The sequence below is a fragment of the Cygnus olor genome, chromosome 4 (genome assembly GCF_009769625.2).
Source record: "Cygnus olor isolate bCygOlo1 chromosome 4, bCygOlo1.pri.v2, whole genome shotgun sequence".
NCBI lineage: Eukaryota > Metazoa > Chordata > Aves > Anseriformes > Anatidae > Cygnus > Cygnus olor.
Window position 1 is genome coordinate 33998806 of NC_049172.1, and position 21320 is coordinate 34020125.

Consider the following 21320-nt stretch of genomic DNA (forward strand, 5'->3'; position numbering starts at 1 on the left):
CCAACTCTGGTGTAGTTTTGTTTTTAAGAGGTTCTTGGAGTAACTGCAGTTTTCTAAAATTTCATCCATCACATTGCAAAGTCGGGGTTTAAAATCTGACCCGTATGCATGTTTGTGACTAGTCAATTAAATCTCACAGTTCTATTTCTGTTTCCTGATTTGATTAACTGGGCCGACTGAAACACAAGTAACAGAGCATGAAGACTTCATATTGACTTTCAAATAGGCTTTGCATTATTCAAGCATGGTCATCTGAAAGTTTGCTTAGAAGATGCAGAGACATGTCCAAGTTAGAATTATGGAAAAATATCACCAAGTACTCATGTTATTTTGCTGGTGCATTCACGGTGTCAAGCTTGAACCATTTTCACATATACTAGGATTATCCAGAATCCTCAAAATGCACATTTAAGATAATTTCTAAACTGTTCTGCATCTACTAAACTAAACTGATGTTTCCTAAATGTAAAGCTTAATTCATTGTAATTTTTGAGGAATAGTATTAGTATAACATTTTTTTTGCAGTTTTTGAAATATGTCTTCTAAGAAGTTTTCCAAAATAATTTGATCATGAGAAATAGAATTGTATCCATATATAAGCATACATACTTATATGCATTTGTATATAAATATATATGTATGTGAATATTATAGGTATAATTATTGATATTTATATTTAATCAAATAATAAAAAGGAAAGAGCAGATACTGCTTTTGGGAATATTTTTATTTTTGCCTGAAGTAGTCAGCATCCTTTTTTTCAGCACCCTCTGAGTGAAAGATGTCAGTATTTTACAGTGATACTTTTTTGTTTCAAAATCTCCTTCAAAGTAGTTGAAATACAAATTTCAAACCTTTCAAAATAAAAAAGAAAAATTTTAATCAAGCTGTCACTGTTTTAAAGTTCTACTGAACTGGAGTATCATTATTTCATTGTGAACCAAGACAAATTTTTAAAATATCAAAGATAGCCAAAAATATTTATTCTTTTCTTAACTACTATTTATTACTTGATTGTCATTTGCTGCTTATCATGAAGTAAGATATACTCCTTTCTAAGGAATTACAATCAAATAGTATCATAAAAAGAGATATTTTTATTTGCAGTTATATGGTTAAATGGAGTATGTCTTACTCATGAGCCATATTGGGGTAAAAACATGAGTCCTAATTGCAGTCCAGAGTCAAGTTAGCCTTTGTTTATCAACCCAAAGGTTTCTTAAAGGGCTGCAAGCATCTTACAAAGAGATCATAAAGAATTTGAGTATGAACCTAGCGGGAATTCTGCCCTTAAGATAGGGATTCTGGGAAAAATCATCCTGATGACTTCATTGCAGAACAGAAAATATTTGTCCAACTCTGCAAATGCTCTGGAGGTATTTTGTGTCCCAACAGTTAGATGCAGAAATCTGTGCTGTAAAATAATAAGTGAAAATCACTTTTGCTTGCAAATTAACAGGAATGCCAGATAGGTAGTGTTCAGTTACAATAACATAGCATTAAGTTCATCTCCTGAACAGGAAAGATAATGAAATTGTCCCATTCATTAGAAATACTTTCAAACTATGTGGGATTTGTCATAGTTCTTTCCTACCATTTGAGCTCACTTGAATAAGGATTTCATAATTCATATGGAATAATAAAATGCATGCAGTTCTTCATGAAGAACTAGTAGAATAGGAAGACCATGTTATCATTTAGTCCTATATTAAAACAATACATGCAAATGGAAAATTTAAGTTTAAACATTTGGCAATTACTGGCGTTGTTATACAATCAATAATTCAACCGATTTCTTAGTATTTTTCCCAGTCCAGGGTAGATAGCAGAAGAAAAACCTGAGTAAGTTCTAAAAGGCACTTAGCTCTGACTTTAGTGGGTGCAACAAAGCCTTGATTTCAGAGGACCATAACAGCCTCAAAGAAATTACTGCACTGTATTACATGTATAGAATTATAAAAAGACATACAATTTTAATAACTTAAAAGCTTTGGAATTCCACAGCAAGAAGAGCTGTATTTCAGAATTCTTTTGGGAATGATACAAGACTAACACTGAAATCAGATCCATTAGAAATTAAAATTGTAATATTATAGATGAAGAGCATCAGATTCAGAATGGTGAATCTGAGTAACATTTTTTTTTTTAAGATTACAATTATTGTCTCCCCTTCCTGGATAGATATATGGAGATAGCTTGCAATCTTCCTGGTAATTGTAACCAAAGCAAGGCCACTGTGAGGTTTTCTGGGGGAAAAGTAATTGTACTGGGGAGGCTTTTTGTTTAAAAAAAAAACCAAACACTTTAAATTAACTAAACACAAATATAGCTTTGTGTGTTCTGTCAAAAAAATTCAGTGCTGCCAAATCAGTGATTTGTACTTGTAGTCCTTAGAATGTGAAATCCATTGGCAAGATTGATTTCTAAAACTGAGTAATTTTTAATGGAACTAGAAATTCTTTAAATCCTACTTTCTTGGCTTTTGGAACATATTCACTGTTTATTATTGCACACATTATATTCTTTTTTGCCTGACCTAACTGGTTAGTGTGCTAGTTTTCATTAATATGTTTATGTTTTCATGTAATTTGTAAAAATTAAATTGTTGAAAAATATACAAAATATTTAGTGAATGAGTTGTCCATCTTAGAAATCAACGAAAACTACACACTTTACAATACCGCTGAAAAGCCTTCTTGCATTTGCTTTTTGATATTATAGGCAAAATATCTGTTGCATCTGTTTTACTTGATGCCAGCGAAAATTTTGAATACAAGGGGAATTAGATTGCTGAATATCTTCTACTGCCCACTTTCTACTTCCACTTTCTAGTGTTTATAACTGCTATCAGGGTTTCAATCACAAAAAGAAATGCTGAAGTGTTGCTTAGCAAACTCCTTATTTAACAGCAGGAAAGACATTTCAGAAGATATAATTCAAATTATGGAATTTGAAACAGTGATCTTAGTGATTGGAATGGTTGAGCTCCCAATGATATCTCAGTAGCAACTGATGCATATGACGAATTATCCACAGAAACAAAAGAAGCTTCATACCTGCAGTTATTTTCATTGCTACATCCCATAAAGCCAGGCTCTGGGATTAATAGACATATAGATCAATAAAACATTGGCCATATTATAAAAAAGTGCTGAGCATCAACATGGATGCAGTTTCCAGTCAAAATACTAAGAAAACAGGGTTTCATTTAATTGAAGAACCTTCTTCCCCAGCGTCATTGCTACTGGCTTTATTCCTGTATCTGATTTGCTCTCTTGAATAGTCTCCAGCAGGTGCCATATTTAATACAAACGTTTCCAGTCTTGACTAACGTACTGCAGTTAATAATGTAGTGGCAAAGTTTTAATAATCACTAATCTGTTTTCAGTTGGTTATCCTGCAAATGATGTCTGCTTGCCCTATTGGCAGCTCCAAAGACTACAGTGAACAGGTGGGGCATTTTCTTTCCAGGAAATGTCAGCTTGATGTCTGGAAACAGATGTAGTTTTCCCGAACTCATTGTGGGTCTATCTTCTAACTTAATAGGAGCTCTAAATAGCTGACAGGTGATAATACTTCTAGTCAGCTCAAAGCATATTCTGACTGTACTGCCAGCTAGTTAATGGGAAATTTTCACTTCTGCAGTGGTGGTCTTAAAATGACCACCTTTTAGAGCAAGAAAACATGTTAAATAATTTCTGATTAGAAAGTCATATCAGCCATCTTCATAAATGTACATAATTTGTACAGATATGTATTCAGAAACAGCTGATGTATTTGCTATCTGCTATTTAGTACTCTTATCAGTGAAGAAGAGATTATTTAAATCTCCATTTCACGTCTTGAAGGAGAATACATAAGTCGATACCTAATCTGACCTTTGATGTTAGGTCCAGAGTAGGGATCTAGCCTCAAATGATATGTAATTGTTTTCTTCCAGAAATTGATTTTCACTTACTGGGCATTTTGAGTGTATCAAACATGGCTCTGTGAATGCAGCTTTTCAAGGGCTGAGAGCTTTTTCTCCAGCCTCTGATAATCTTTCAGTTACTTCTGCAGTCATACCAGTTATTGCAAACCTGTATTATTTTGTTCGTCAGAGAGAAGAAGGAAAGAAAAGGAAGAAAAGGGAAGTAGAGTTCAGATACCAGTTTTTTTCACTAACTCTCAATCCTACTGTCTCCCTTCAGTCTTCCCTGGTCTGAGAGAGAACCATCTGTTCTTTCACCTTCCATTTTTTCCAAGCAGTTGGTCCAGCATTTAGAAAGCAATAGTTTTCTTCTAGATTTTTTCTTCTAGTATTTTTTTTTTTTCTCTGAGACCTGCATAGATAGCTAAGGATGCTCAGCTAATACCCAAGTTTCATTCTTGCTCCAGACAGTTTTTCATGTATGTTATTGCAAACTCTGTACCCTAGAGCAAGTATTTTATGTCATGTTGAGATGGCATGTAACTCCAGGTTATGCTCAACTCCTGGTTTGGATCACATCACTTAGAAAGTCAAAAATCCCCTTTATGGTTACCAGTACAGCACATGGAAGTAAAGGAGATTTAAATCCAAGGCAGCTGTTGTAGCACCATTAATATGTAGGAGCAACAGTAGTGTGATCAGATTTATGAAACGAAAATGAGCTTTGCATTCCAACCACATGCGAGGCAGATGGGCTGTTTGGGTTTGCTGAAGAAAATCCTGTGGGAGTGTAGGATGTAGAAGGTGTGAGAGCTGAGCTGTGTTGTAGATGTGTTGATGTCCTTTGGGAGGGGAAAGCAGGGGGGGCTAATCAGGCGTCCACAATCACCGAGGATCCCCTGTCTCTGCAGCCAGTGCAGTTCTAATATGAAAAGAGGAAGATGGTACATTTATGTCGATGAAGATGGTGCACAGACTTGCTGCAGTAAAAAGCCTCAGTTTCCTGTGGCTGCCTGCAAGACCATGCTCAAAAGGAAGAAGATATATGAGAAATGATACTTACACAGATTGGGGACCTCACATCCTGCATTTCTTCCTGAAGCACAGTGGCTTTCACTCAGCATCAAGGAGGGGACCTGTTTTCCATTTACCTTCCTTGATCTAACCTGGCAATCTGAACATGATGATTTGGCCCTTTGTACATTTACAGATGTGCAAAATGTAAACTTAAATTTCACAAACTTGCTCTGGTATGCAGTCATCTCCAGTATAGCATATGCATCAAATGTGGTAAAATTACGTAATACATTATAAAATATTAAATAATGATAGAAGCAGAATGTCTGCTTAGCCTGCGATGCCTTGTTATATATACCTGTTCTGTGTGAGAAGGGTCCTCGAGATCTGTTACATGCAAAGAACCACAAGCAATAAGAAGCAAATATTTAAACCTCAGTCCTGCAAATATTCAATTAGGTTCTTTTAGTCATCAGGAAATCAAAATGAATTTGACTGTATTGTCAGTAAATCATTTGCCAAACTCCTCTCCTTAAAAAAACAGTGATTTTGAGCTCTGTAAAGTGATACTCGAATAGATGATTCTTGAATGGATGATTCTGTCAGTCAGCAATGTGTACTGCAGGAGTGTAGATTTTATGTGTAGGTAATAGACAGACAGACTGACTGACTGACCAACCAACTGATCAACTTTTCTTGCCTACAGACTCAAGGAAGAAAAATTACTGGCAGGTTAAAAACTCCTGGAAAACAAGGTTTAAAATAGAAAGGATGACACAACTCTAACAATAGCATTGTGAATGGCGACATTGTCATTCTGAATGGAGATCTGCTTGAGTCAAATTGAATAACAGTGCTCTTTTTCTTCATTAAGACAATTAAAATCTGTAAGGCTATGGGACCTGGATAGACATAAAGGTTTTAAAAAGCAATGAGGAGAGATTAATGCTCATTGCTGCATACTTATTTGAAGAGCCCAATTAAGTAAAAGTTTGTGCTAATTTGAGTTCTCTGAAAAATCTAAGCAGAACAGCCTCATTTTTGCTATTGCGTTGGTTCGGAAAACAAAACCACAATCTTTTCTTGGTATCATCATATAAATATTATGAATTCTTTCTAGAGAGCAAAATGATTTTTACTATTGTAGCTGGAGATAAATGTTATTTGTGCATAACATCAAAATATAAGAAATCAAGATTCTTTCTCTATGCCTTACTCTGCTGTTTCAATTGAGCGTCTCTGAGAATATTGCAGTTTTCTATTGTTTTTTGGAAGTGCTAATATTAGCATGAAATGTGATAAGAATTATTTAAGAACCTAATTGCTCTCTATTTGGCATTTGAATTTTGCATCTTTGGAATTCATCTTTTCAGAGTGCTTTATTTAGTTTCTATTAATACCCTGTAATTTAATAATTGTAGTGGGAGGCTGAGGAGAATATGGAACAAGGAAAGATTTGCATATTCCTTTGATACAGTGGGTTGTGAGAGGCTCTGACCTGTATTTTTAGACTGATCTTAAAAAGCAGTTTTGCTAAGGCTGGAGTGAACATCACAGAGCATGGAGGGATCAGACAGGGAGACTGCTCATCCTTTATTCCATTCATTTGTCATATGACTAAAGGAAGGCTGACTCAATCAATCAAAGCTCTGCAAAGCAGTCTTAAGCTATGTAATTCTTGATTAAATCTTGCTTTCAATGTAGAAATCAGCCTGAAAAAAGAAATTTGAAACTAAAACTAATGATGAAAGCAGGAAAAAATAGCTTTTTCTGTTGCCCTAAGACTACAGTGAAAAGCACATCTGAAAAAATTGTGGCTGTGACTTCATGTTTGAATTTTTGCCTATTAAAACATATTACTACAGGCCTCTGTTTTTTGCACTTGTAACCCAAGGAAGAAAACGGCATGCAAGAAAGAAATCTTCTGGAAAGATTGGCTAATGGCTATGTAAACAGCAAATGCTTGCCACATATGGGCATTCAGAGGTTTTATTGCAAAGATTCAATGACTACTGCGAACAGGGTAGAGCTCTGAAATGTGGTAGTAAGATGTCTGTTTTGGGTAGGTCCTGGAAGTAGTTTGGCAAAGGCTTTACCAGAGGCTTTGGGACTTTTGACTCAGGTCCTATGTAGGTAAAGGGCTAGAGCAGCTGAGACATGGCTGTACTGTGCTGCTTGGGTCTTCTGCAAGGGCCTGGGGTGATGTGAATGTGGGAACACCTAATCAGCAAAACAGGGTCACCTCCGGCGCTCATCTCAAGCATTTGCATGTAAGTAAGGAAGTGCCTACAAGGCACCATGATGGGGACATGCACTTGGTGAAAGAAGATCGGGTTAGAGAATACTGAAGCTAACTGAGCATAAAGCAGTCTGTGGGTCCTGATAGGACCCATATTGACAGGAGACTGAAGTGTTGTTTTCCCAAGATTCACACATAGATAAAAAAGTAAATCATTATAGGACAAAAGATGTTTTTGCTGCCAGTGATGCACTGGCTTTTAATTGATAAGAAGTTATTTGCTTCTAGATATAAAAATTATTCAAAAATATATATTGGACAAATGGAAAAATTGCAAAGGGATTTAATTGAGCGATATGCATTCTCTCTTAAATTCTTGATTTAGCATCTTTATTTCTGCATTTCTATTTCATCACTTGACTCCGTGACCACTTTCTCTGAAAGAAAATGTTGACTTTTCAGGAAATTACAAGCTCTGTTGAATGGTTGGAGTTTGACTAAAGGCTGAGTAAGGATTACTTGCAGGAGAGAGATTTTACAGCAATAGCTTCCCAGATGTGTGGGTATGTTTGCATGTTTCAGAAGCATTTTGTGAGGACGTGATCTAATATTCTGTTGTGAAATTTTGTCAGTTTCTCAGACTTCAAGGAATTCTTGCTTCAGCTGCTGCAGTAGAAAGAGATTGTTCTGCAGCAAAAAGACTTGGACAGATTGCAGGAATCTGTTAAATATTAATTCAATTAAGGCTGAATATTCAACTAAGATTAATACCAATGATATATTAAAATACTTTTATGAATTTATTTAAAAAGAGATGCAATGAAATGTATCAAAACTTATAAGTAGTATTTTAAATAATGCAGTGAAGCTTATAATAATTTAATTGTATATTTGAGGATAATATAGGTACAGACTTGAAAAGAGAAGATTGTGTATTACTTACACATACTTAACATATGTGTGCATGTTTATGTATACACATACATACATATATATATAAAGATGTCTAGGGAATTGAGAAAAAAAGCAGAAGATAAACTGGTCTTGGGCAATCAGCCTGCAGATGTGCCGTTTGTGCTTGTCTGTATTACTGGGCTTCTGAATTCCTGCATCCATGTGCACAAACCTGTTAGCACTTCCATTTCCTGGTGTGTGGGTTTTCATAGCAAGGAATTATGACTCTGTGTGTGTTGATACAGATTGATGCCTGATATGGAGAATCTGGGTTCTGGAGCCTGGTGTAGATGACAAATCAGCAAGGAAGTACAGATGCAGTGCCTGTGTCCTTACCGAATATGATTGGGGATGGTAAAGAATTTAGAATATTAGGAAAGAATTATGCTATCTGTTCTCTGTCTGCTGCACATTTTTTAAGGGAAATAAACCTTTTAAATTTATTTTTTTCTCACTCAATATATTTCTCTCTATCCTTTCTCATGTGGCCCATCAGGCCATGTGGATACTTTGCAGAGAGAACAAAGACAGATATATGAGTAGGAAGGGAGAGAGAACTCAGTATAACTACTTTTTGCTTTCATATATGTCTTTCTTAGTGGTATATTTCCCCTCAAGAACATTCACAGGGTGAAAACAACATAAGGGCTACTGAAAATATGTAGCAATGTACTGCGTGCTTCTTATCCTCATTAATTCGAGACAGATAGCATTTGAAAGTAAAATACTCCTCAATATCACTAGAAAAAAAAAAAAAAAGCAAATACAAGATGAGCAACGCAGTGCTTGTTAGATAGGTGTGCAGTCATCAGAAGGACACTAGTTGTAAGCCCTGGTTGCTGGAGAGTATAGCAATGGTGAACTCACTGTTCATATCCAGTGGGGGGTCTAAGTTCGATGGGACCTTGGTGGGAAAACCTGAATGCTCATTTGTGAGAGCAGCAAGTGAATGGAAACCTCACTCACTGCACAAGCATTTGCCCTGCCCATGCAATCTAAGCCATCAGCAAGTGCATTTGTGCTCTGCTGAGAGGCTGCCATGTTTTGCATTGACAGTACCGAAGCCATCGGAGGGTTCATGCCCAGACATATCTCTTTGTTGGCACATGTTGGCGTGCTCCAATGCTGACAGGCGCCAAGTCCCTACTGGTCTGACAAGCTGCTATGATCCTGATCCTCTGGTTTTAAATGTCAGGGAAAGGCTCTGTTAAGTTTGGTGGGCTTATGAAAAAAAATCTGTTATATTTTGTGCTATATCAAGTGTTTTTTCCAGTGAAGGTTTGGGTACCTATCCAGTGCAATCTCAGATACTTTATTAAAAAATTGGCTCAGGACTTTCTTCCTGTTCTCCCTGTTCTTTTGCTAGGAAGATCAGTTGCTATGACCAAAATCAATCAACATTTCAAGGCTCCTGGCACACACATGTAAAGACAAATCACTTTGTCACTCTATTATTACAATTATGTGACGGAAAGGAGAATGCAGTCCAGAATACAGGATCCCCAGATCTTCAAACCCAAATGCCCTTGCAGATGAACCCTCTAGCTACCTAGCAAGAAAAGATCCAGGCTTAGTTTCACAGTATGTAGCTTGGCTCTGATTCTGTGTATGAGAAAGCTTACTGTAAGACCAAAATCAAATTATCTCTATGTTCAGATGGAAGTTACCATTAAATTCATCTCTGCGCTGTCTAATTTCATTTTCAGATTTTTGCGTAGTTTATCTTATCTAATGAAGAATGTTGACACAGCAGATCATGCTTCTTGGAGAGGAACTCGTCTTTACTGGCTTTAAAATGGCCTTCTTCAAAACAGTTCTGGGCAGAACGACACGAATGGAATAACAAACCAGACTTTTAGATGCAAATCCATACATATTAGAAAGCTTTATGTTATTGTTAGTGTATCAGGGTTGCTTTATCAGAGAACGGAAAGATGCTAAAAGCATGAGAATATTTAAATCCTGATGAAAGAAAAGCAGAATAAGAAAAGAAGTGATTCTTTTTCATCATTTTAGACTGCGTGTTATTGTCAGGATATCCAAGTGCACTTACAATATGGTTTATTTTAAAAGAACAAGCTAATTTGTATTACAGCACGATTTCAGTAGCTTTGTTTCAGGCTGCTACTTTTAGGTCAGGGTATCCAAATTTGCAACCTTGTGAAGTCTGAGATGTTTCTACTAACTTATACAAGATTGTCTTTTTTCTAATTCTTTCATGATTGTTCCAAGTGTGTTATTTTATTTTATTTTATTTTATTTTATTTTATTTTATTTTATTTTATTTTATTTTATTTTATTCTGTAGAATATTAGACCTCAGTATTATAAATGCTTTTGTTGGGGCTTGTATTTAAGACTGTTAGGGCAGGATACCACCTGGGTAACATGACTTGCTTTGAGTGAAATGTACTCTCAGGATGGAGTGCCTGGACAAATAATTCAACCTTTCTACCACCTGGGTACCCAAAATGGGGCTGACATGCCAGCTGAAACCCATGAAACCACCGGGAGGACAACTTCTAAATGGTTGCCATCATCAGCAGAGTTAACTGCTTGTTGCAGGTGGTGTGTGTGATCCCACAAAGCCTGAAAGCTGAGGTAGCCCTACAGTTATACCTGTGGGAGCCAAATGCTCTCTGGCTTCTGCTGCCTTCTGCTGGTAGGGAGAAGCTGTGGTAGGGTCTGCACCAAATGCCACTCCTTTGGGGCACATGGTGCCAAACCTCAGGGTCCCTTATGCTTTTCTGTGCAGCCCTCAATCTGACCATTAAGTGGTCCCCTGCGGACAAAACTCAGGACCTCCTGGCTGCCTCCTAGTGAAATCTCAGCTCTTCGGCAATCTTACATTTTGGATTACATTGGGTAAATTTCTTCTTGGTAAAGGACCACTGAATTCAGGATCACATGCTCAGAGCTCACTCAGCCTTCCCAAATGAAGTCAATTATATCCCACATGTTAACTAGATGATTTAGAGGCAACCAAACAATTAATTTTACCCTGAAAACAATAGAGATGGACAATCTCTGGAGAAAAATCTGAGGAGTTTTACTTTATTTTGGTTATGAGGAATGGCTGGTACAGGGAGAATGTGAATTTGTATTCATTGAATTACATGTATATTATATTACAGGGAACATATTCCAACAGTGATGTTACTGTACAGCATTATACAGTAGAAAATGTGAGCAATAGCACTTTCAGGACCCATAAGAAAACCAAAGTTTATGCCTTCCCATCCTTCTAACAATGTTTATTAGTCCCACAACAATAAGACCACCCTTTATTGGCCCAGGCAGCTATCTCACTTGGCATCTGAGAAGCTTAAATACTAACCAGTCTGTGGCATTTTCTTGTCTCCTTAATATACAGAGGATTACCCTTGTGAAGGACTACATAAATAGAAAATGTGATGGCTTTAACTTCTCTAAGCCTGTCTTCTCTTCCTGGCAACAGTTTTAAGCATCAGTGTTGCATCCATGTTAAGTGTGAATTCCCTCGTGTAAATCCCATTAAGGTTAATAGAATTTTACTTTTACTGCTTAATAAATTTCAAAGTGGATTAACTTTTGAGAAATATTTAACTAGCCATAATGCACAGAACATAATCCCATACCAGTATGTGTATACTGTAGCTGAGATAGAGAAGCTCTAATGGCGAGATGATGAAGCAGCTTCGTATTATATGTAGCGAAAAGTTTGTACCTTAGCTAATATTTCAATAACATTTGTGTCTTTTATTGTTTCTTGTTTCTTCTACCCATTTTTAAATGTTGTTCTTCCAGCTTTTGTGCTTCTGGGTTTAAAATAATAATGAATGATTTGAGAGACCAGCTTTTGCATGCTCTTGTATCATAATGCAATCTTGTGTGTAGAGCAACCACTGGACCCACTGGGGGAACTAGACAGCAAGAGCTGGTTACATTACATGCTGTATATATGTACAAATGCTGTATGTACCAGTGATTATATAAACTGTACTTTTCTTCCTGTTTTCAAATTTAAAAACTCATACTTGGTGAATTTGAAATAGGTTTATAGTATTAAGCATAGATTTCCTTTAAAATGAGCGTTGTTTGTCCCTCAAGAGCTTTCAGAGACTCAATTGACTCCAGTTTCCTTTCTCCAAACGCTGTTACGTTGGATTTTCCAACTTAAAAAGACATGCTTAGGTAGATGAATCTGTTTCACTGGAGGCAGGCAGAACTCCTGAATTTCTTGTCACTGATGCTGCTCTGAAGGCAAGGCAAGGCTGTGTCACCATGTGTCAGCAGCCTTTCCCCTGACCTTTTGTGGGGGAATGACAGTCCTGGAGGGTGAGAGACAGCCTACTCTTCCCAACCCTCCCTACAAAACTGCAAATTTAGCTATGAAAAATAGACAAAATATCCAAGTTCTTTAATGCTCATCCATTGCTGCTTTTCTGCTAGACTTCTTTTGTTTTTCACATAGTTGACATCCCTCTGTACATCCTGATTATTATTTGTGTTGTCTGTATGGTGAGTTGGGAAGTATGCCTATGCATAACTGTAAATTGCAGCCCAGCTTGGGAAACTGCAGAATATCTCAGTATTAGTTATATTCAGGATACTGACCTAAAAAGTCATTGCAGGTTTTCATATTTATTATCTCTTAGAGAATTCCATACCCAATAACAACATGAATTTTTTCTTTACATGCCAGCCTTGTAACTCTGCATGTCAAGCTGTCATCTTTGCTTTTAATGAATTTTCTCCAGCAGAAACTTATGTTACAATATTGCTGCTAACTTCTGTAAGACTGAGGCTGTTTTTACAGCTCTATTGGTTCAGCAAAAAGCTGAAGTGAAAATAGAAAGAAGTAAAAAAGAAGAAAAACAAGAAATTCTTTTTGTCGTCCAAATAAATACTTATGATCCTAAGTACTTACAGGGGTGTAAATGGTTCAAGAATAAAATGCTGTGTCTTCATACTCCTTTTTAATGTCTACCAGCAGTAAACAGATGTGATAATATCCATCTAAACTGGCAAGGTGACTTACGCATCTCTAACACATGTAATATCTTAGAATTGAAAAGTAACTTAAGTATGGTTCATTCATGATAACGAGAGTTAGCCAGGGACTGCAGGACGGGTACCACTCTAGATTTCAGGCTATAGCTTCCCTCTCATGAAAGGATGCAAACTGACTGTTTACTTTTCAGTGCTCTGGGTCATTCTGGATTACACCTTCAATTTCAGCAGTTTTCAGTGGACAACTATGCAACATCTCAATATCTGTATTCGTGACACTACCTAAACACGTTATCCCTTCAACATCAGTTGCAGTTCTCCATCTTTACTCTGTTGCAGTTCTTCTGAGCTGTTGCCAACTCGTGCGGTTCTGTCTTTGGTCAGTTAAAAGGAATTTTGTCCAGGAGGAGTTAGGCCGTTGTACTTCCGATGCTAACCAATATAATGTGTATATTTGCTGACATATTTTCGATAGTAAGTGATACATATTTTTCTGTAGTTTTAAAAAAATAGTAGATAACTAATGGTTGCAAAAGAGTTCAGTATTACTGTAATTTCCAAGATGAGGAAACTGGGGAAACAACCAAGGTAATTTGTTACAGTGTACTAGCACACTGACAAAGTATGCTTGAAGCATTTATCAGAGGCAATGAACAGCTGCGGAGATGGACACATGAAATCCACTTCAGTTAAATTAGGCTTCCCTAATTTTTTGCCCACAGAAGCCAGTATCATCACAGGTCTTTAAGACATTGTAAAGCAGCTGCCTCTGCTGTACAATATGCATGTACAGCTTCATGTGTGAACACTGCAAGTTAATTTTTAGGTAGCATAGGATAATTGTGGAGAGCTGGCTTATGGCAGCTTTTTGCTTCTCTGCTCTATAGGTATCTTGAAATGTCTTCAGCAGTAATTATAAGGGTACTTTCCATGGTCAGGTTTATGTTGCAAACAGATTTAATACTCTGGTTCTAGATTTTTTTGTTTGTTAGTTAGTTTTCTGGAATACTCCTAGCTTTGTTTCCTGTACTTCCCACTACCCAGTGCCACTTTCCACTTCTGATGTTATCTCAATGCTGAGATTTTAAGAAGCCCCACATACTCTGTCCAACAAGGAGTGTTTAGGTGAGACTGTGTCCTTCATATGCAAAAGGTCAAGAGACCAAGTGCACCACATGCAGAGGAAGAAAAATTTTAAAATAAATTGCAGTTGACCCTTCCTATTTGGACTATTATCCAAACTATCAAAGGTCCTTTTTTTTTCTTTTTTCTTTTTTTTTTCTTTTCTTTTTTTTTCTTTACTTGGGCAGAGAAGGTAATAGCAAAGCTTAAATATGTGTATTATATAAATCTTTATTTGGTAATGGATTATTTTATACAATTCAGCTGTATGGATATGGGTCTATTTTCCATAGATCCTGCCAAGAGAGTTTCCATTCTGGGGCTTCCTGCTTATTTCTTCCAGCTGCTTCTCTTTCTTCTCCCTTCTGTTGTTATTCTCCTCCTGTCTCCTTGTTTTCACTACTGATGGAGGAGAGGCTTGGTTAGACTTTGAAATCATAATATAAATGTTCTTGGCAATTGTTTCTTTCTATACTCTTTATAATTCTCCAGTGATTCCAATTGCATTTTCCAGTTGAGGACTGCATTGCTCAGTCCGAATGCTAAAGTAAATGCTAAATAACCTTTTAACGCGGTTCATAAGGATCATGTTGGATGTGGAGGTACTGCAGGAATAACACGCTGGTCAAAATGGCTGTGTTGACAGTAGTGATGCAGGAAAGAATCCTCTTTAAGCAGCTCGTTTCCCACCTAGTCCCTAACTTACCTCACCAAGTCTATATACGACAGAAAACCTCATGTCCATTTTGGCCTGCAAAGTCACTGTCAGCAACAGTGAAATCTGTGGGACTATCTTGTTGACCCAATCTTTTACAATAGTGTCGTACTGCCTGAATGCACAAATTAGGGGTGTGTGTCCATGTATGTCTCTGTGTGTCATTCCAATCCTCTATTGTATTAATGATAGATAGTTTGAAAAGAAAAAAAAAAAAAGTTGTTTTATGTCTGTAGAAGTCACTTGACTACCTGTTACTCAGACAGCATTAATCTTAGTCTTGTCAATAGGGAATCGGTCCTCCTCCTTTCAGAAATAACAACTGGCGTGAAGGCAGTAAAGTGCCATTTTCTCACATGTGAAAGTATTTGCAGAACGAAGTCCTTTGTTTGTTTGTTTGTTTGCCTGTGTGTGTGTGTGTTTGTTTTCTCTACTTTTGGAACATATTAGAAAGCATCCTGCTCTTGTTATTTCTTTTGAATAGTCTATTTTCTGTAGAAAGTAATATCCACATGGTAAACTCCTATTCATCAAAACTGTGCCAAGTATGTGCCATTTTAAAGCTAAATATATGCTATTTTATTTTACTTTACTTTAAAGCAAGCCAAAATACATACCAAGAACATAGCTCTGGATGGTGTTGGTCCTATTTTCAAATGAGTATTTACTGTGTGAGGCACTTCTGTGCAACAAGCCGAGTTGGTATGGGGCTGCTATACGAATGCAGTACAGAAAGCAGTATTTCTTCCTCTCCTTACAGGGAACATACCTTTTAATTGTAAAAACACATACTTTGCTATTCTTGGCAAAGCGTGCTGCTCAGCATGTCCTTGTTTGCCTGATGCAGTCATACCTGGCTCCCTAGCAATCCCTTTTCTCTTGCATGTTAGGAGGGTATCTCCAGGGGATATGAAGATGACCAAAAGTGTCTTGTTCTGGGGAATTAGTGTCAGTACTTAGGAGCTTCTGTGTCAACTCTTATAACCTTCTGTAGGGATTGATTGACTGGTGTACAGGAGTGTATTTTTGGTTCCATTTTTCTTCTTTTTTGATGGGTGCAAGTAACTCTTTCCTCTTGTGCACTATTGATGTTTTTCTTCCTTGGCTTGGTCAGGATGAGTAGAACATCTTAAATGAGCTCTCCAAGTCCTCTACTTTACAACAAAGCATGGCCCCATTTCGGGCCAGAATATGTAAGTAGTGGCATTCCTGGAATTACAGGACCAAGTGGAAATCATCTTCCTTTTTCATTATTTGGCTTCATAAAATATTAAAAATTGTTCTTTCTTTTTGTAATGTTTGTATTTTACATATCTGACTCGACTTCTCCTTGTTTAAAAAAACTAAAATGTTACCAAGCAACTGTGTTAGCAAATCCTGAAACCAGTCTAAAAAACTATGTATTACAGCAAGGCCAAATTATGGACATGTTAGCAAGTTTCTCAATCGAAGAAGAAAAATCTTAGAAACTATTTAAGGTGATACAAAACAGCAGTCATATCTGTTTGATCACATGGAGAACAGTTCTACATTGCCTGCAAACTTACTGATGGGGGAATCCGGTAACTGAAAACGAAACTAGTAATGAATGTAGTAATATTATGTCTTCCTTGGACACTTGAACTAAGAGTGGCTTGCATGTACAGCATGGCTCTGTAGATGGGGTGAAGTCAAGTCACTCTGGCTAATAATTTATTTATTTAGAGTTTGGTGTCCCTGAAACAAGCTGAAAATTCATCCTAGGTTTTCTGCATAGTCTCAACTGGGAAAATGCATTTATCAGTCTTCTCCCAAGAATGTAAAATCTGTGGATTTTTTGATGTTGAAATGTTATTTGCCTTGTTTATCTAACTTCTTATTATTAAACTTGTGATATACTTTAATGAATTAATGGCTTTTTTTTTCTTATTGCAGCATTTTCCCATAAGAAGTCAAAGAAAACTGATTTTCAAGTGTCAGCTGCGTTAGTGATTTCTTCAATGAAAGAGCAGAAAAAAACCCCACCTCTCTGATCAGGATTGCTGGTGTCACTGCGTGAAAAAGAGCTGGTGAAGTCTTTAGAAATCAAGCTCCAGTGTAGAAACACTCTTTCATAGGAAAGAATATTGCATCTGAGAGTAAGCAAGACACAGGGCTCCTTCATGTTAAAGACATTCTCAAGTAGGTTATAAAAATAAATGTGAAAATCTCCAGCAGGTTACGTAATTTTAGACCAATCAGTTTGCACTTGATAGGGTAAAACAGTGTGCAATGTACATAATAGATTCAAAGATTAAAACACTATGATGTAGTCAACTGAGAAGAAAAACATAAAAATGTACCATCCGGTAGCCTTTGTAGAGCAACATGTAAGCCAGTGTGTTTATTTTTTTAAGGCAATTTGTCTTTCAAACGTATAAGGGACAGATCTTTATTCTACCAGTCTTCCAGTAGCTTCCTTCTCTAAAAAATCAGTACTTCAGAACATGAGGCCTAAAAGAGTAAATTATGCCTCTGTTTTTTTCATTGGGAAGAGTGGAACCGCTGTCCCTTAAACTGGCATAATTGTGTTGTGCAACATGGAGACAAGAATCAATAAGGGCAGGCAGGGCTTGTTTCTTTTGCTCTGTAAGCACAGCCAACAACTGATGCAAGAAACCCATTATTATTTTCACAGAGATTTTTTCTCCTGTGCTGCACAGGCACACCAGCAGCTGGTTCAGCATCCATCCCACCTGGAGGTGAGAGGCAATGGGGACGCTCTAAAATAGATGTGGTGCTCAGGGAGAAGTGTCTACCCACTGCCAGCTGACTCCCTTTAGGAGATGCCAACTGTCCATCCCCAGCTGTTCATGCTCCTTCAGCCCAAACAAGGTGCTTAAGAATCTGGCTGAAAGAAAGAATTGATTACTATTTCTGAGATAAAAATGACCTACCAGGTTATCAGCTAACCACTTTTCTGCACCCCCCTGATTAATTTGAAGGCATAGACATGTGGCATATGTGCAACTCATGCTGCAGCTTTAATGGGGACCTGGAGGCAGTAAAAAACTTGGGGAAGAAGATTTGAAGCATTTAGTACTGCTGGATGGATTCTGTTTGCTCTCTCTTAGTGGAAGTAGTAGGGTAACTGGAAGAATTCCTTTTCTCTGCCTTCCTTTCTCATCTTAAACGCAAATGTAAAAAATACTGTTCTGAATAGATGCTGTTGCGGGGCGTGTATTCTGGCTCCATCCATCTTCTAAAAGGAAGGTATTCATGTTCACCTTTGCCTGCTTCTGGCTTTGAAATTATTTTTTATTGTTTTTCTTTTTTTTCTACTATTAAATAAAAATTCTATTATTTTTATTATATTCCTAATTTTTTCTAATACTTTTCTGCCTTGCTCTTGACTGTAAAAAAATGCCATCCAATAGTGAACACACTAAGTAAAATAGCTAACATTACCTGAGCGGTTTGCTCTTCCTCATCCTCTCCAGGCAGAGGGTGCACATCCATGATCTGTTATCACTGCTAGACCTTTGGATATGGCTCACCACTAGTTCCTCCATTTTTCCACTTGCCATATCACCCAAGCATGAAATCATATCAAGGACGGAACCCCATTTTGCATTTGTCTGAGCCAGCTGCATCACGCAGCAGCCACAACACCTCCCTCTGCCTTGTCAAGCTGTATTTGTACCTGCTGTGACTACATCAGTATTCACTATTAGCGTGGCATCCAGGTTGTGCTTGGCAGGCAGCTGCCCTCACTCCCCACTCCTTCCACCCTTGGGGCTTCCCACCTGACAGAGAGCATGGCTGTTCATTTGGCTGCTCAACACCTCCACGTTGCCCTCTGGCGCTGTGGGGTTCAGCCCCCTGGGACCCCAACCCTTGCCCCGCTGGCTGCTTTACAGCACGGTGACTTGCACTACCAAGGAATGCAGCGGGAAAGGGGGTGGGAGGGTATTACAGTTGGTTTGGTATTTCTTCACGTCTCTTTGGGGAAATGAACTCACTTTTAGTGGAGTGACATATTGTCACTCCAGATCTGCAAAAGACAGTGTAAGGTCAGTGAAAAGAAACCTTCACTTTCCAATAGTCAGTTTCTATATATAAATTGGCACTTGATGCTCATCAAAGAACAAGAAATATTGGATATGCTCTAAATGACCATTGTATTTTTGAGCCAACTACCTGATGGAAGTCATCACTTATATGTAAATGAACTGTCAATGGCTTGCCTCCGTTGGCAATCGCTGAACTGTGAAGGGTATGTCTTAATAAGAACCAAAGCTCTTCACAGACTTTGATTTACTGGAAATAAAATAGAAAAGTCCTCTGAGACTACAAAGGACACTTGTTTCAGATAAAATGTCTAGACAGTAGCAATATATTTGAGGCTTTTATTATAGCAAACCTGCAAATTAGAATAGAGTGCTGAGAAAGTTCCTATGACCCAGCTGAGTTCAAAAACACTGTTTCAGACTGATCCTTGAAACACTTACGCTCAAATTAAGTTCATGAGCATTCAAAAGGGAAAGAAAGGATGTACAAGGTCATCATTCAGGTTTGCTAGAACTCCAGTGCTGCCCAAATTTTACATTCTCTCTGACAAGGAGGGATTTGCAATTCAGCTGTGATTTAAAACAGTTAAAGAAAACACAAATCACGCATTGTGTTTCACTGCATTAGATAACAGTCTGCTTTACAGTGCATTTCTGGATGATGACTTCCTTCCTTTGATTATTGAAAATAAAACAAGAGAGAGATCAATTCTGTGAATTGTTACATTTTGGGGGAAGAAACAATCAAAATGAAGCTGACAGCATGTTTTGGCGAAGTTGTCTGTCTTTTAAGAATTGCAAATCATACATCATTTCTGATAAAGATGTGGAAGTTTCAAAAGGTCCAGTTTGCATAAAAATTATTGACATTATTAAATTTATTATTTTATTATTGTCATCATTGGTAGCTTTTTACCACCAAGTTTTTGGAAGCTTCAGAGTTCAAAAACCAGATGGGAGTGAACCTACGCCTTTTTTCACAGTCCGTGTAACCTGGGCTTCATATTTTTGACCAAGAGAATTTACATGCCAAATGTAAATACAGGATGTGAGACCTTGGGTACCTAAATTAGGACTTTGGTCTGCCTATATGCTTAGTGGAGTATCCAGAAGACAAAGCAATGAAGCCTCAATTTCCAGCACAGGAGAGCTCTGAATCGCCTTCCATGTGATTTTTTCCAGCTTTCCATGAATCATCCAGCATTCCTTGTGATTACTCCCTTTTCCAACTGTATGGAGATTGTATGGAGGCACATGGTGGTGCACCCTACCACCATTTCTGCCCAGTTGCCATCTTCAATATTGGAAACTCTGTTAAGAAACTCATCAGTCACCAATTTTCCGAGAATTAATGCATTCATAGTTGAGTTTCCATGTACATAAAACAACAGCTCTGGGAGGCAGGAACTGCTCAGGAACCTGTGTAAGATATACTTAAAAATACATTAGATATTTTAAAAAATCAATTTTTTTATCTGTCATTTTTTTCACAGCACAGACTTACGATGTTGGGGGGAGTGTAACTCCTCTGTGACATGGTTCTCAAGGTAGGGACTTGGATGATGCTCTCACTTTCAAATGCTAGTTTTTCAATGGAAGGTCAAGGTGGGATTCAGGTAGAAGCCTGAATAATTCTTGCTGACCTGAATGGTTTAATCCATTAGCCATTGCCATCCAAATGTAAACCAGAAATACTTTAAGAGGATCAGGCTGAGTGTGCAAAGTGATCTGATATCTTGTCTCTGAGAGGTATGAAAGGCCCCTTCCAATTCAATAGACTGCTAACCCTGGAAATTGAACAGTCACAGTTTGATGTCTTTTTGAGGGCAGAAGAATCTAGACTCAGCTCTATGCTTGTGTACCTAGGTAGTCTATTAAATGACTGTGGTCTATGGTTTTAGTTCCACCATAAAATTAATATAAGCTCTAAGGTTAAATGGTAAACATTGTGAGCATGATAACTGCATTAGTTGTAGCTGTACCAAAAATAAAATTTATTTGATAGTAACTGAATTTCTACATAGTCCAAGAGATGACTCATCAGTTAATGTCCACAGAGATCAATTTTATTTATACTTTCAGAAAATTAATATTCACTGTTTTCTAAAACTAAGGGTATGCATAACAGACTAAATTAAATCTAAGAAGTGTAACTGGAGAATCAGAATGTATTTGGGGGATTCCTACTGATTCAATATTTGATACCCTGACCATAGCCACACCATACCATATTATCTTTTATCCTGTCATATGATCATTGAATACCAATAAAAATATCAAATTAGTGGACACAATCCCATACAAGTATAACTTGATACAAATCACAGTAGATTGTTTACAGGCT

The 21320-nt window shown here is 37.3% G+C and overlaps 1 protein-coding gene across 2 annotated transcripts in view; it reads left to right on the forward strand.

Moving 5' to 3' along the window:
- The window catches only part of LOC121069755, a 193377-nt gene extending 176442 nt beyond the window's left edge, over positions 1-16935 (forward strand). For both annotated transcript variants that reach the window (XM_040556195.1, XM_040556199.1), the window contains one exon: positions 16863-16935. The gene's annotated coding sequence lies outside the window, so the exon portion shown is untranslated. The remainder of the gene's footprint in view (positions 1-16862) is intronic.
- The last annotated feature ends 4385 nt before the right edge of the window (positions 16936-21320 follow it).